At 54.5% G+C, this 12,894-nt stretch overlaps 1 protein-coding gene across 8 annotated transcripts in view; it reads left to right on the forward strand.

Moving 5' to 3' along the window:
• The first annotated feature begins 5,205 nt into the window (after positions 1-5,205).
• The window catches only part of Mef2d (myocyte enhancer factor 2D), a 29,314-nt gene continuing 21,625 nt past the window's right edge, over positions 5,206-12,894 (forward strand). For 7 of the 8 annotated variants that reach the window (XM_031374339.1, XM_031374336.1, XM_031374345.1 and 4 more), the window contains exon 1: positions 5,206-5,509. The gene's annotated coding sequence lies outside the window, so the exon portion shown is untranslated. Of the gene's footprint in view, positions 5,510-5,988; positions 6,341-12,894 lie in introns of those variants that run through there. The other variant, XM_031374337.1, reaches the window with a different exon arrangement.

The following is a 12,894-nucleotide window of genomic DNA, read 5'->3' on the forward strand; positions in this document are numbered from 1 at the left end:
AGAGGGAAGAGAGGGAGAGGGAGAGAGAGGGGGAGGAGAGGGAGAAGAGAGGGAGGAGAGGGGGGGAGAGGGAAAGGAAGTGGGAGGGGAGGAGAGGGAGAGGGAGCGCAAGCAAAGAGAGAATTTAAAAGGGGCCATGTAGGCTCAGCTGTAAAGAGCCTTGCAGCCCCAAACTGCCCAATGTGTAGCCGCCAACGACCACGGATAATTGGGTTCCTGAAAGGAAAGTTGGGGATGGATGGGAATGGATGGCGAGAGATAACGAGCCAAGACTAAGTTTTCTGATCAAGGCTCAATGTTTAATTCTAGGGTCTGAATTTAAAAGAGGGGAACTCCCCCCCCCCCCCCCCCCCCCCCCCCCCATTGCCAGGATCTGGTCAGGAAAGCAAGCTCAGCTGCTCAGCAGGCAGAGGTTTCTTTCTGGAAGTTGAAGATGTGGCGGACAATAGACTTCATCTAGGTTCAGAAGGCTCCACCCTAGGTGGGCTAGCGGACTTGCAAACAAGATCTGATTCAGCCGGCTCGAGGCTGGGGGAAGGGCACACAATGATCGGAGTTTGAACTCTAGCGCACCTCCCACCCCCAACCCCCTAAAGCTGGTAAGTAGTCTTCCGAGCTCCACAAACACAATAGAAAGTAAAATACTAAAAAAACAAAACAAAACAAACAAACAAACAAAAAAAAAGCACCACCGGGTGGCGGTGGCACATACTTTTAACCCCAGCAGAAGCAGGCAGAACTCTGAGTTCGAGGCCAACCTGATCTAAAGAGTTCCAGGACAGCCAGGGCTACAAAGAGAAACCCTGTCTCGAAAAGCAAAAACAAACAAAAGGAAAAGAATACACTCTCCTACTCTCAGAAATTCTTTTTAAAAAACATTTATTAGTCTTGTACGGTGTGCAGGAGAGAAATGCTCTGTGTGAAGCTCAGAGGATAACTCTGGGGAGTTGATTCTCGGGCTTGGACAGAAGCACCTTCATCCACTGAGCCACTTCGTCGGCCACATGCAGTCCTTCTGAATGTCTCCCCTGCAATTCTTCCTGTTCCTATAGTTTCTAACATCCCACTTCGCTTTTCCTTTCTCCGGTAACCTAACAGGCCCTGAGCTACTGGCCCTTTAAGATTGCCTTCTTCCCCCCACGTGCTGTCTGGTTGGGCTGGCGATGCTGACGCACGCTTGACGTCAATAGCAGCTGGCGGAGTTTGGGCACGAGGAGAGAAGTTGGGATGGGGGTTGGGGGGAGCGGAGCAAGAAGGCGACTCATTTGCATTTAAAGGGGCCTCTCTCGAGTTAATTCGCGCTTTATAGAAATGTGTCCTGGGCAAACTTTCTGACCTAGGCTGGGAATAGGGGCAAGAAAATGGCGTGGTACAACTCAAGTCCAAGGCGACGAGTTTGGTATGTTCTTCCGCGGAAAATGAGAAATAGTCCGTCGGTGCCCAAGCTGAGAGCACGTGACCCGGAGGGGGTGGAGGCAGGAGCTGGGGGGGGGGGAGACTACTGTAGGGTTGTGTTTGTCTGCCCCCACCCCCACATCCTGCCCACCCAACTGCAGCTGCCACCACATCCTGCCCAGCCGGGGGCAGGGAGCTCTTGTGGGGGTACACGGACCCGGGACCGTTCTGGCACCTTTCGCTGTCCCTCAGCTCCAGGGGCCTCAGCTCTTGTGCCCAGGTCTGGTCCCAGGCACCGGGGTTCTCAGCGTAGGGTACTACTGTGCCACAAAGACCTTGACAAGTTTCTGGCGGACTCAGCTACCCTTTACCCCCAACTCTGGCCTGAAGTGGAGTTGTAGGACCCCAGCCTCGACCCCTTGTCCATGTCTACCATGGTTATCGATGCAGAAATGAGGTGTTCAGCAGTTTGCACAATTCTAACTCACACGGCTGCGCGAATACATTTGCTAAGCGCGTTCCACGCCAGCTCTGCATCCCCGCAGGAACTCAGGAGCTGGTGAGGAGTACCTTAGGAACCACACAAACCCAGCAAGCTAGTGCGTCCTGAGGAAACAAGGGCAGAGTGGAGCGTCCCACCTTCACACAGCGAAAATACACGCCCACCTGCTGAGGGTCCGATTCGCAAGCTTGGTGGCAGATGCGGGGAGGGATTGGGGGGGTCTTTGCTGTGATCATCCAAAAACTGGAGGAAGATGACTCGGTGGTGGAGTTGCGGGTGGAGGTGGGGATTGAGAACTGTCCAGATGGCGCAGGGGAAGGGAAGGTGAGAGGAGGAGGGCCTGCCAAGCAGCTCACTAGACTAGGGGGGAAGGCAGGAGCATTTTTCCTAGGTTGAGTAAGGACTACCAGGTAGAAGAGGGTGCTGAGAGGGATGGAGACCTACGGGAAAGACCTTTTCAAGTTCAGGTGAATTGGAGAAGCTTGAGAAGGGGAGGATAAAGGAGGGTTAAGTTTTGTTTGTCAGTTAGCCTTGTGGAGATGGCACTGCAGGTGAGTTTACAGGGTGTTCTTTTTAGGACGTCGGTGGGCATCTAAGTGTCTCGGCCCACCGGAGATTTTACAGCAGGGCTGGAAGGTGACTTTTCTTTAGAACAGATGGGCAAGATGGCTCAGCCAGTAAAGCGCTTGCTAATGCAAGCCTGGCCACGGGAGTTTTGAGCCCGAAACCAATGGAAAGGTGAGAAGATTCGCTCCGTAGAATTGCCCTTTGACCTCTAAACACGCAGCATGGTACACACACAATAAACTGATTAATAAGAGATGGTGCCCAGCCAGAGGTAGGAGAGGAAACGTGAGACCCAGTCATTTGCCACCCAGAGGATTCTGGGATGGGAAATTCAAGGGCCCGAAAAAAAAGAACTCAGAGTCACTTTCAGGAAGTCCAGTTTTCATCCAGCTTCCAACATTACCTTAGCCCTTTTCAGTCTTTTACGTAGAAATCAAGACCTCACGATTTTTACCTTCTCTCTCCTCTCCCAAGATGTTTTCAGAGTCTGAGTTTTGTCCCACTTGTAGTGTTACTGCCCCCTACTCTGGTCCCCTGTTTGTTGTCCACTCAGCAGTAAGCGTCCAGGGACCCCACCTCCCCGGAGCTCTTGACTTTTTTCTTCCTACTGGTCCTTTAATACCTTTCCCAGGTGACTCACCTTCCTTCCTCATTCCTTTTTAAAGGACTCAACATTCCAGGTCTAGGAGGGCCAGTCAACCAATCAGAGCTCTGAAGGGCCCGCCTCACATTTGAGATTGGCTGGGATTGTGACTCCCTGGAGGCTCACCAAGTTGGTCCGGGAGAGGCTGGGGAGGGGGATTCTGGGAAAGAATTTCTTCTGGCCTTGGTTATGTTTTGAGAAACAATCTTCAAACTGAGTTGGGCCAGAGGGTTCTCCAGCTTGGATAGCCTCCAAGGTTGAGGCAGGTTGAAAACTCCTGAGGGCTTAGCTGTCCTGGGCCCATCCTGTTTTGTTTCCCTACAAGCTGGGACCCAATGGCCTGAAGGCTGCGTTCCCAGGCCTGTTCCTAAGACGTCTTTTACAGCAGCCCTGAATCCCTCCAGTCTCAACATTCTGCTTTTCCCGACGTCGGAAACAGCCGGAAAAATAAACACCCTGATGACTAAACGGTTTCTCCAGCTAGAGCCTGGGGAAGCACTAAAAATAGAGGCCACAAGTGAGGGGAGGTTCCCCACTGGGAGGGCACTTTCCCACTCTGCTCCCACCATGGCCACAAGCAGGAACAAGGCTGTGTTCTCCCAGTGCTTGGGGAAGGGCAGATGCCTTCACTCAAGCCTTGGGGGCAAACCAGACTGCTCAGGAGTACTGGCAGCTCTGGGCTGGGAGTGCCCTCCCCTCCCATACTGCTAGGAAAACGAAGGAGCAACATTTGGGGACCATGTGTGATCCTATATAAATCAGGCTTCGGGAAGGAGGGGCATAGTGGAAGGGTTGAAAAGGGAGGCCAAGGGAATAGGAGCTTACTTGCTTCCTGTTTGAGAAGGTACATATATGTCTCCAAGTTCTTTGCAGAATAGTCCTATTGAACTTTTCCCCTGTGAGCCTTTTCTGAACTCACCCAGGGTCTAAAAGGGTGCATTTTCAGCCAAGCAGCCTGTGTGTGTCATACAGTGCAACATGAGGCACTGTACTAGTCTACTGGGAACTAAACTCACACCAAATTCACAAGTTATGTACCTGTCCTGACCACCTTCAGCTTTTCCAAGACGATGGAGAGTTAAGAAATGTGCTTCACTCTCTTCGTACATAGTGGAAAATTTTGAACCACAGCAGTCTGACTCCGAGATTAAATTGTCTAACCCACCACTTGTCGCCTCTTCTCATCTCTCCCACACGAAGCCAGAACAGGGACTTTGCTTAGTAAAGCAGACCCTAGCTTGTTGAAGAACCTCTTGCTACTGTTTTTTGCAAGGCTTTGAAGTCCACGCCAGACTCTGTCATTTCCTCAAGCTCCAGGTAGAGCCAGAGGAGGACTTGTTAGTGACAGGATGCTGGACAGGAAGTCTGACGGGTTAAATGTCCAGAAGCAATGGAGCGCACAATCTTGTTGTGAAGCACTTAAAAATTCACCACGCCCAGAGGCCATCGGGGATTTTACAAGATTTATTTTTTGTTTTTGTTTTCTTTTTTTAGAGAGTTACAATTTCTTCAAGACAAGGCTTCTGGATGTTTCCTGAGAGGCAAGGGAGATGGTGGTTGGGGTCCCGCCCCTTTAAATTGCCCCCTTGGTAGTAAAGTGAGCTAGGGCCCGCAGGCACTAAAAGATTAGATCAATCGAGAATTTTGCACTGTCGCTTTAAATGTCTGGGCGTCAACCGAGTCGGGTCAGGGGAAAGGAGGGGACCTGTCACAGGTAGAGGGAGCAGCGGAGCTCCCCAGGTAACCACGAGATAAGAGAGCGCGATCCGGCATCGGAGCTTTGTCACACAGTAAGTGTAGGACCCGAGGCCTCCCAACGCGCTCATCTCCCCAGAACTTATTTACTTAGACCCCTGCCAACTCTGGGGCTGGGGTGCTGAGGTCCCCGCAGCCTCACTCTGTCCCGCAGGCGGAGGGATCTGGGCTCCACGCGCCGCGGTCGCGCGCCCGGGAGGGGTGGGGCGCAGGCCGCGGGCAGGGGGCGGGGCTGCGTCCCAGGCCTCCCTGCCAGGCCCCGCCCCGCGCCCTGCGGGGCCCTCCCATTGGCCCCCTGCTTGTCCATCACTCTCGTCCTCCCCCCTCCCATCTCGCAAGCTAGGCTGCGCGGTGCCTACGTCGGCCTCGAGTCTGGGGCTGGAGGAGTTGCCTTTGGAGCCCGAAAGGAGGAAGGAAGCAAAATATCAACAACCGTCGAGGCGGCTTGGGCGCTCCGCCGCGTCCCCGCCGCCCGCCGCCGCCGCCCCCGCGCGCACCAGGGGGTCCTAGCCCTGTGGCGCCGCCCAGGCCGCGTGGACGCGGCGCCTTCGCTGTTCCCCGTCGGAGCTGCGGCTTCGCGCAGCCGAGGATTCCGCGGGCCGGGCCGAGGCTCCGGGCACCGTGACACCCCGTTCCCCCGCGGGCTGGTGAGTCACGACGCGCGTCGGCCCCTTTAAGAACCCCTCCCCCCACGCCGCGCGGCCGGGAGCAGGGTGGTCTGGAGCGCGAGGGGTGTACGGGCGCCCTGGCACGAGCGTCCCGGGCCGGGCCGGGTCGGGCGGGGCGGCTGAGGCTGGTGTGGTGCTGGGGTGTCTGCTGTGACAGCCGCGCCTGGTACCCGAGCCCCAGTCGCCTCGCGCCTTGGCGGGCGCAACGCACGTGGCTCCGACCGCGATTTCGCGCCCGTGGGGGGCCCCCCTCGGTCGGGCGTGTCAGCCACGCCAGCTGGAGAACCCCCGGACAGTAGTTGGCAGCTGTTAACATCTGGCAGGACCTCTCCGGGCCTCTTGGTCGGTGAGGTGCGGGCCGAGCCGGTGCGATTGGGGTTCGAGTGGTGAGGCTGGCCCAAGGGACTACGGTGCTCCCGGCCTCCCACCTCAGACATGGGGCAGGGAGGCCTCCCAGAGATTCCATCGAGCCCTCGGGGTTCCCAGTGGCACTGGGCTACCCAGCTTATCCTGAGTGCTAGTTCTGCCTACGACTGACCGGCGCATTGGGGCCAGGCTAGGGGAGTACAGTGGGTGGATCCGGTCCCCTGCCCTACCCCGAGTGAGTTTCCTCCCAGGCCTGTTTGGCTGTGTGAGTGGTGGATCTTCACCCTCCCCCTAACCCTCAGTGGGTCTGAGCTGCCTGACTGTGGGAAGTTTGCCGTCTGGGACGGTGACCTTGGGCTGCTTTGGCCGGATCTCGGAGAAGAGCCTACTGAGTGTGCTTGGCCTTGGGAGCTGTCCACCTTCTATTCTCTCTCGGTATCCGCGGTAGGTATCCGCGGAAAGAAGCATTGGCGAGTTACCTGTCGGTGACCTCAGACACCCAGCTTCTGGCCTCTGGCCACCAAGCCCCAGTGCTCAGCCTGGCTGTCCCAGCTCCCATGGCCTTGCCTGTGAATGAATTTCCTTCCTGCGTCTTCCAGGATGGGGGTGGGGTGGGATGATTGTGGGAGTGGCTGAGAACCTTGTTATGTAGGGTGGTTGGGGAATTCTGGCTTCTATAGAGCACTTTTCCCATATACCCCAGAAATGGACACTAAGGCTTTGGGATCTCAGTGGTCATGTTCTTTGTGACTCCTGTGCCCTTCATACATACACCCTGTGTGTGACTGCTGCACGTACTTTTAGGGAGTCAGAGCTTTCATTCATTCCCATACCTACCAGAGTGGTAGAGCATTCTACCTAAGATCACACTTCAATTTTTGTATCAGACTTTAGTCTTCCCTCTTTCTGCCATATATTTCATGCAGGGCGAGACTCTTAAGATTAAGAATGAAGGCATACTAGCCTTGCTCATGTAGGCATGAGCCTAGAGAAGAAACAGGACCCAGCCAGAAAGTATGGGAAGCCTTGTGTTGGGGGATGGGCACAGGGCTTGTGCTGCCTCTGCTAAGCCCAGTGCCTGGAACAGGGTGTGGGGGACTTGGACAGGAGGCAGGTGCAGGTTGCCCATCCCCCTCTGTGTGGTGATATGGGGCTGGAGGGCCCCAGCTCTCTGCTCTGGCTCTCTGGCTTCTAGTGCACCTCATAGGCTGGGCGATGTGACAGGCTGGCTGGCTGCCGTTATATAATCTCTCTCCAGCAGGTTTTTTTTTCTTTCTTCTCCTGGTCTTCCTTGGTGGTGTGTTGGGAGAGGTAGAGAGAATCTCTCCAGATTGGGAGCTGGACCAGGGAATGTGGTTAAGCTTCACCGAGGCCCCACTCTGACCCTTCTCTGGAAAGGGGCCTCTGCTGCAGCATCCTTGGTCCTTATGTCCTTGGCCTGGACGTCTGTCCATCTTCCCAGCTTTGTTTCCTGTCCTCCATGGTTGCTCTGGCCTAGCACAGGTCCTTGGGACACTTTGCCACCCACCCTAGAGCTGAGCTGGTAGGCTGGCTTTTCTCTGTTGCCTCCACTTCTCTGTGCCCTACCTAGACAATTGTGTGGCCCACAGAAGAGCTGCAGGCAAGGGGGGCACTGTGAGTCACAAGTACAGTTGGTGTTGTCCAGGTTCCCTAATAGGGCTGATGATCTGAGGCAGGCCCAAAGCCATTGGCAAGGGGCAGATCTAGGGCTGTGGATCTGTGATGGTGAGCTCTCCCCACACCTTGAGACCTTGGCCAAGACTCTGAAGCCAACTGGCCTGAGAAAATTACCTCCCTTTACAGGGAAGTGGGAAGGAGGAATGGTCGCATGCTGCACAGCCTCCGCATTGCTATAATCACTGGTGGCTTTTATGAGGTAGTCATGGGGCCAGAGTCCAGCTAACCCTCTCTGTTCTCCTGTCCCAGTTTGGTGACTTACTCATTGGGGAGGGGGTGGCATTAGCTGCTAGAAGCTGTCTATATAAGCAGACATCTGGCTGTGTTGTGGCTGCACAGTTAAGAAAAGGCTGCATGGAGCCTGTATACCAGAACTTCCCATGGAAGCCAGGTTAGGGAAAAGATAGCTCTTAACTTGGCCAGGAAAAAGAGGGGAATCTCAGGCATTCTCCAGTGACTCTGCTAAAAAGGCTTTTGACCTTTGGCCTAGTGGGCCAGTGCTGTTTGGCTCCTGGAATATTTTCTCATCTCTCCCTGCCTAGGACAAAACATATTCTGAGGAGTTGTCCTGGAGCTGTGGGAAGACTGACCTCTGAGCCCCTTCCCCAGAAATCCTACTGAGGGTCTCCTGCGGGCCCAGCTGAACCTGGCAGTCAGCAGCAGGTCATGGGACACATTCAGGGAAGGTGTGCAGTGCACCCTTGGGGGGTGTGACACCCACAGAGCAGCTGTTGCACTGTGGGGGATGGGGGCAGTGTTGGTAAAGATGATTAAAGGATTGGAGAGTGGGGGGTGGTGAATTGTAGGCAGGGAAGGGAAAGGCTCACAGAACCCAGAGAGCCTGGGCTGGAAGCAGGGGCTGAGGTCAGAGCACAGATGGGCAGGCAGGGCCTGTCTGTGGAGAGCATGCTTTGTGAGTCAGGGAGCACTGGCTGACTTCCACCCTCCCTTGCTGCTCTGTTCCCTGGCTTGCCACTGCCCCCCACCCTGGCCTGAGTCCTTGGGTAAGTTGTCCCTCTCCCACCTCAGCCTGAGCTTTCCAGGTGTGCAGGAGCTCCCTTTTGGTGGCATAGGCATCTGTGTTTGATGGTCCGTGCTATTGTCTGTCTCCATCTTCCATGAGAAAGCCACTCCACTGCATTTTGGGGCAAATCCTTGGTTTAGGAGTTCAAAGCATTCCCATCTTCTACTTTTCCTTTGTCCAGGCCCAGGCCACATGCCACCCCTATTTCGATTGCCAGTGACAGAGTTATGTAGTACTGCTAGTATGGCATGTATTGAGGCGGCTGACTGTGGCTGACAGCCCCTTCTGAGTAGGGTACTGGAGGGAGTGACCTGCCCTAAGCTCTGGCCTGTGGCAAGCCACACCCAGGCGGGACCATATTTACTCATTTAAACTTACCCTCCCGGGAGGCCCTGAGCTCTAGGCTTGGTCACTGACCTTGGCTTGGTGCCCCTGGTTGTTCTGGGGCCACTCCCCTAGCATTGGGCAGACAACATGCCACAGGGAAGGCGTGTCCTGCCTGTCCCTAGCTCTCCCCTCCAGCATCACCCATGCACAACTCAGTTTAACAGGGTGCATGGTTCAGACACAAAAATGAGGGCTTTTGGGATCCCGAGATCTGGAAATACCATTTGTTATCTCTGTGAAGATCCTAGGCTGGGCAGGGTCCTGTCTGCTACAGGTCTTTAGTATTGGGGAAACTGAGGCTGAAAGACTAAGAAGTTATGTAATGAAAAGTCTGTTGTAAGGGGTTGAGTGAGGGCTTTTGTCAAAAAGAGATCTGATGCCAGGAGGTGGTGATGCACGACTTTGATCCCAGTCATGAAGGGCAGAGGAAGGTGGTGAATCTCTAAGTTTGAGACTAGCCTTATCTACAGAGAGAGTTCCAGGACAGCCAAGGCTACACAGAGAAAAAGAAAGGAAGGAAGGAAAGAAAGAAAGGAAAGAAAGAAGGCATCTGCAGGAGCAGGAAGGAGTCTAGGCTGGTACAGCACTCAGAGGTCTGGGGTGTGTGTGTGTGTGTTTGGGGGGGGAGGGAGAGAGAGGGAGAGAGTTTGAGGGTGCATTGTTTTGACTCCCAAGACTGTAATTCCTTCAGAGTTCCCCATCAACGGAAGAGGCCCCAAAGCAAAGATCTGGAGCAGGAGTCAGTAACACAGAGAGGCCCCTAGACCAGCTGCCTGGGGCAGACAGGAAAAGGATTGAAGGGGGAGGGCAGCCCTACCTTCCTCCCAACCCCTGCCTTTTCTAGAGAAAGTGGGTTCAGTGGAGTGTCACAGATACACCTTCCATCAGGATCTTTAGCAAGATCTAAGGTGTGGGGATAAAGAGTTGAAGGGGCTTTGAAGGGACCACCAGACCCCTGGGCTGGCATGGGAGACGAATGATCTCCTTTCAGTGCCAAGCCAGCTGCCTCCTGTCCTTAAAACCTGCCCTGCAGACATCCTAGGTCCTAGGTCCTTTGCTATTCCTAGTGCTATTCTCCTCCCCCAGACTGGGTTTGAAGGCTGGGAGGATAAAGACTAAGACAAGAGGTTCAATGGGGTGGAGGTGGGGGCAGATGGCAAGGGGACTAGACCTTTTTTCTGGGTTCTTCCTGTTCCAATAGATGGAATGTGAAGTAGGGGCTGTGACAAGGGAGCTAGAGGGCTGACCTTAGGCCTACCTGCCTTCTTTCTCTGCCTTGTACTGTAAGGCAAGGGTGATGCATCTTGAAGAGGGTGCTTCTTGATCCATCTCTCCCCTTGACATCTGGACCCCTCTTTTTGCCCCCACACCTGCCTGCCTCTTGGCAAACTCCCCTTGTATGGTCCCCATGGCAGGCCTTTGGCTAGGCACGGGGTGGGGAACAGGTGTCCTGGCCCAGCTGTTACTGCTCTTCTCCCCCACCTGTCAGCCTGCAGTTGGGGGTGGGGAGCTAAGGCTAAAGGAAATCTTCACCTGTTCCCATGGGAAGGGCCTTGCTTCTAAAAGCCCCTGAGAGCTTCCCCTCAGAGGAAGGACAAGGCACAGACAATAGTCATTGCTGACAAAGGGTCCCTGCTGTGTTCTGACAACCAGTGAACCCTGTTTGATGAAGGTATGTTTTGATAAGAGTGTGTTTGCCCAAGGGTGCTCAGAACCCTTTGGGTTAGGCCCCGTCCTCACCTAGTGTCTTTCCTGAAAGCAGTAAGCTAATCCCCATAAGTGCCACCTTGCCACCTTCTGCCTAGGGCTTAGAGACCAAGCCACTGCCCAAGGCCCCTTTAAACCCTTGGTACCCCTTGAGGTCACAATACCAGGAGGATTTGCCTTCCCTGATTGGATTGGCCTCTTTCTGGCCTGGCCTGTCTGAGTGTGGGTGGCCCTTTAGTCTGCACTGCCTCTCATTCCCCCATGCCAGAAGCCCAGCAATTAGGGCTCAGCTCTTGGTCTGTTCCTAGATTATTGAACAAAAAGTGGTCCCCTAGGAGAGAGCCTTTCTAAGATTCCCCAGCCTGCTCTGTGGCCCAAGTCTTGCTCAGATTTCCCTGCTCTTCTCATTTCCATGGGAAGTCCTTCAGCTCATCTAGCTAGAACCCACTTGCTGTACTAGCAGATAGCTCTAACCCAGCACTAGCAGCATCCTCATCCCAACAATGCCTATCGAGATGAACTGTCCTCAAGGCCCCAGCTGCAGCTTTCACTTCTGTCTCCTGAGACCCCAGGGGGAAGTAGGGTAGGGAGGTGGAAGGTGACACACCAACGGTCCCAACTGCCCCCACCTCTCCTCAACTAAGGCATCCAATGGCCGAGATCCCCCATGTGCTATTGTTTAGGTGGCTGAAGTGGGCTTAAGATTGCCATGGCAGGATTGGCTATGAGAGAAGGATGGTAGTTAGATACTAGAAAGGACTTCCTAGAGTAGGTAGACTGCAGGGCCTCAGTTTGGAGGGTGTGGCTGTGACTGGACAGATGGAGGTTAGGCTTACAGAGGCTGGGTGTCTGCTAGCATCCATGGTAGGAGCACCTTCATGACTCCCATAAGTCCTGGTCGTGGCTGGTTAGCTTCTGACAAGATGAGCTTGAGCCTCAGAGTCTGCTATGAGTATAGGAGCCAGTCTTTAAAGTTTTGTCTGAAATGTAGTTCCTGTCCACTGCTGCACTCAGTGGAGCAGGATAGGAGAGCTGCTGCTGTTGCCCCACCCTGAGACTACTGGCTGGACTATGTGTCTCTGATCCTTTCCCTAGACAGGAATGAAGGTCCCAAGGATGGGAGCTTCAGGCTACATCCCTGGGCTGCTTGTAAATTGAGGGTTGCTTTCTGGAACAGAAGATGGAACCAGTCCTTAGGTCTTGAGGGCCACTGGGTGGCCTACACTCTGGAGTGGGAAGTTGAATTTGGAAGAATAAGGGTGGAGACACTATGCAAATGAACATGCAAATGGGCATCAGTGAGTCAGGCTGCTTGGCCTGTAAGGCAGAGCTAAAGCAGCGTACAAACTTGGATTTCAAAATGGGCCACACTAGTGACAGTGACCTTGGGTCTAACCAGGGCAGGACCTTTAGAGGCCCCGAATTCTGGGTCCCATAGGTATTTGGGGGGGGGGGCTTGATAACTGTAACTGTCGCCAGGATCTCCTGTGCTCCACCTGGCACCGTCCCCAACAGAGTGGCCCTGAGCCAACTCTTCCTCATCTACTAGGGGTGACAGTTAAGAAAACTTCCTGGATAGACTCCAGGAAGCCTCCCTCTGGCCTCCATGGTGCCTTTCCTCACCAGCTGAAGGGAGCATAGACTGGTACTTCTCCTAAACTACTACATGGCTGACTTTTCTTCCAGGGAACCTCACCATTCTGCCCCTCTGTTATGGGGGTGGGCGGCTGTGCCTTAATTTGGGCACATGTCTCAGTACAGGCTAGAAAAGTCCAGCCCAGACCCTGCAAGCTCATCCTTTCTTCACGGCCTGACCTCACTCACTCCTTCGCTACCAGGATGCAGTCTTCAATAGCCCTAATAGTTCGTTAGGCCCAGCGGGTGACTCTGGGAACCGTATTGTGGGTGGGAGGAACTTTAGCTAGGTAAAGGAGGCGTTGGGGACCCTGCAGGAAGGACGGGAGTGGGACATGGAGGGGAAACAGCCCCTCTTGGAGAAAACAGGGTAACACTTTCCCAAGAGGTTTGCTAGATGGGAGAGGTGGAGGGTGGAGTATGAGAGAATTGTGGGTTGGAAGCTAGGGGAGAGCTCCCAGGTCTCCTGGGTGCTCCTCAAGTCAGTTTCTGTTTTTATAGGCCTGGGACCACCCCGCCCAAGCCCTGCTTTCCTGGACTGCCCCCC

Source organism: Mastomys coucha, unplaced genomic scaffold, assembly GCF_008632895.1.
Source record: "Mastomys coucha isolate ucsf_1 unplaced genomic scaffold, UCSF_Mcou_1 pScaffold16, whole genome shotgun sequence".
Taxonomy (NCBI): domain Eukaryota; kingdom Metazoa; phylum Chordata; class Mammalia; order Rodentia; family Muridae; genus Mastomys; species Mastomys coucha.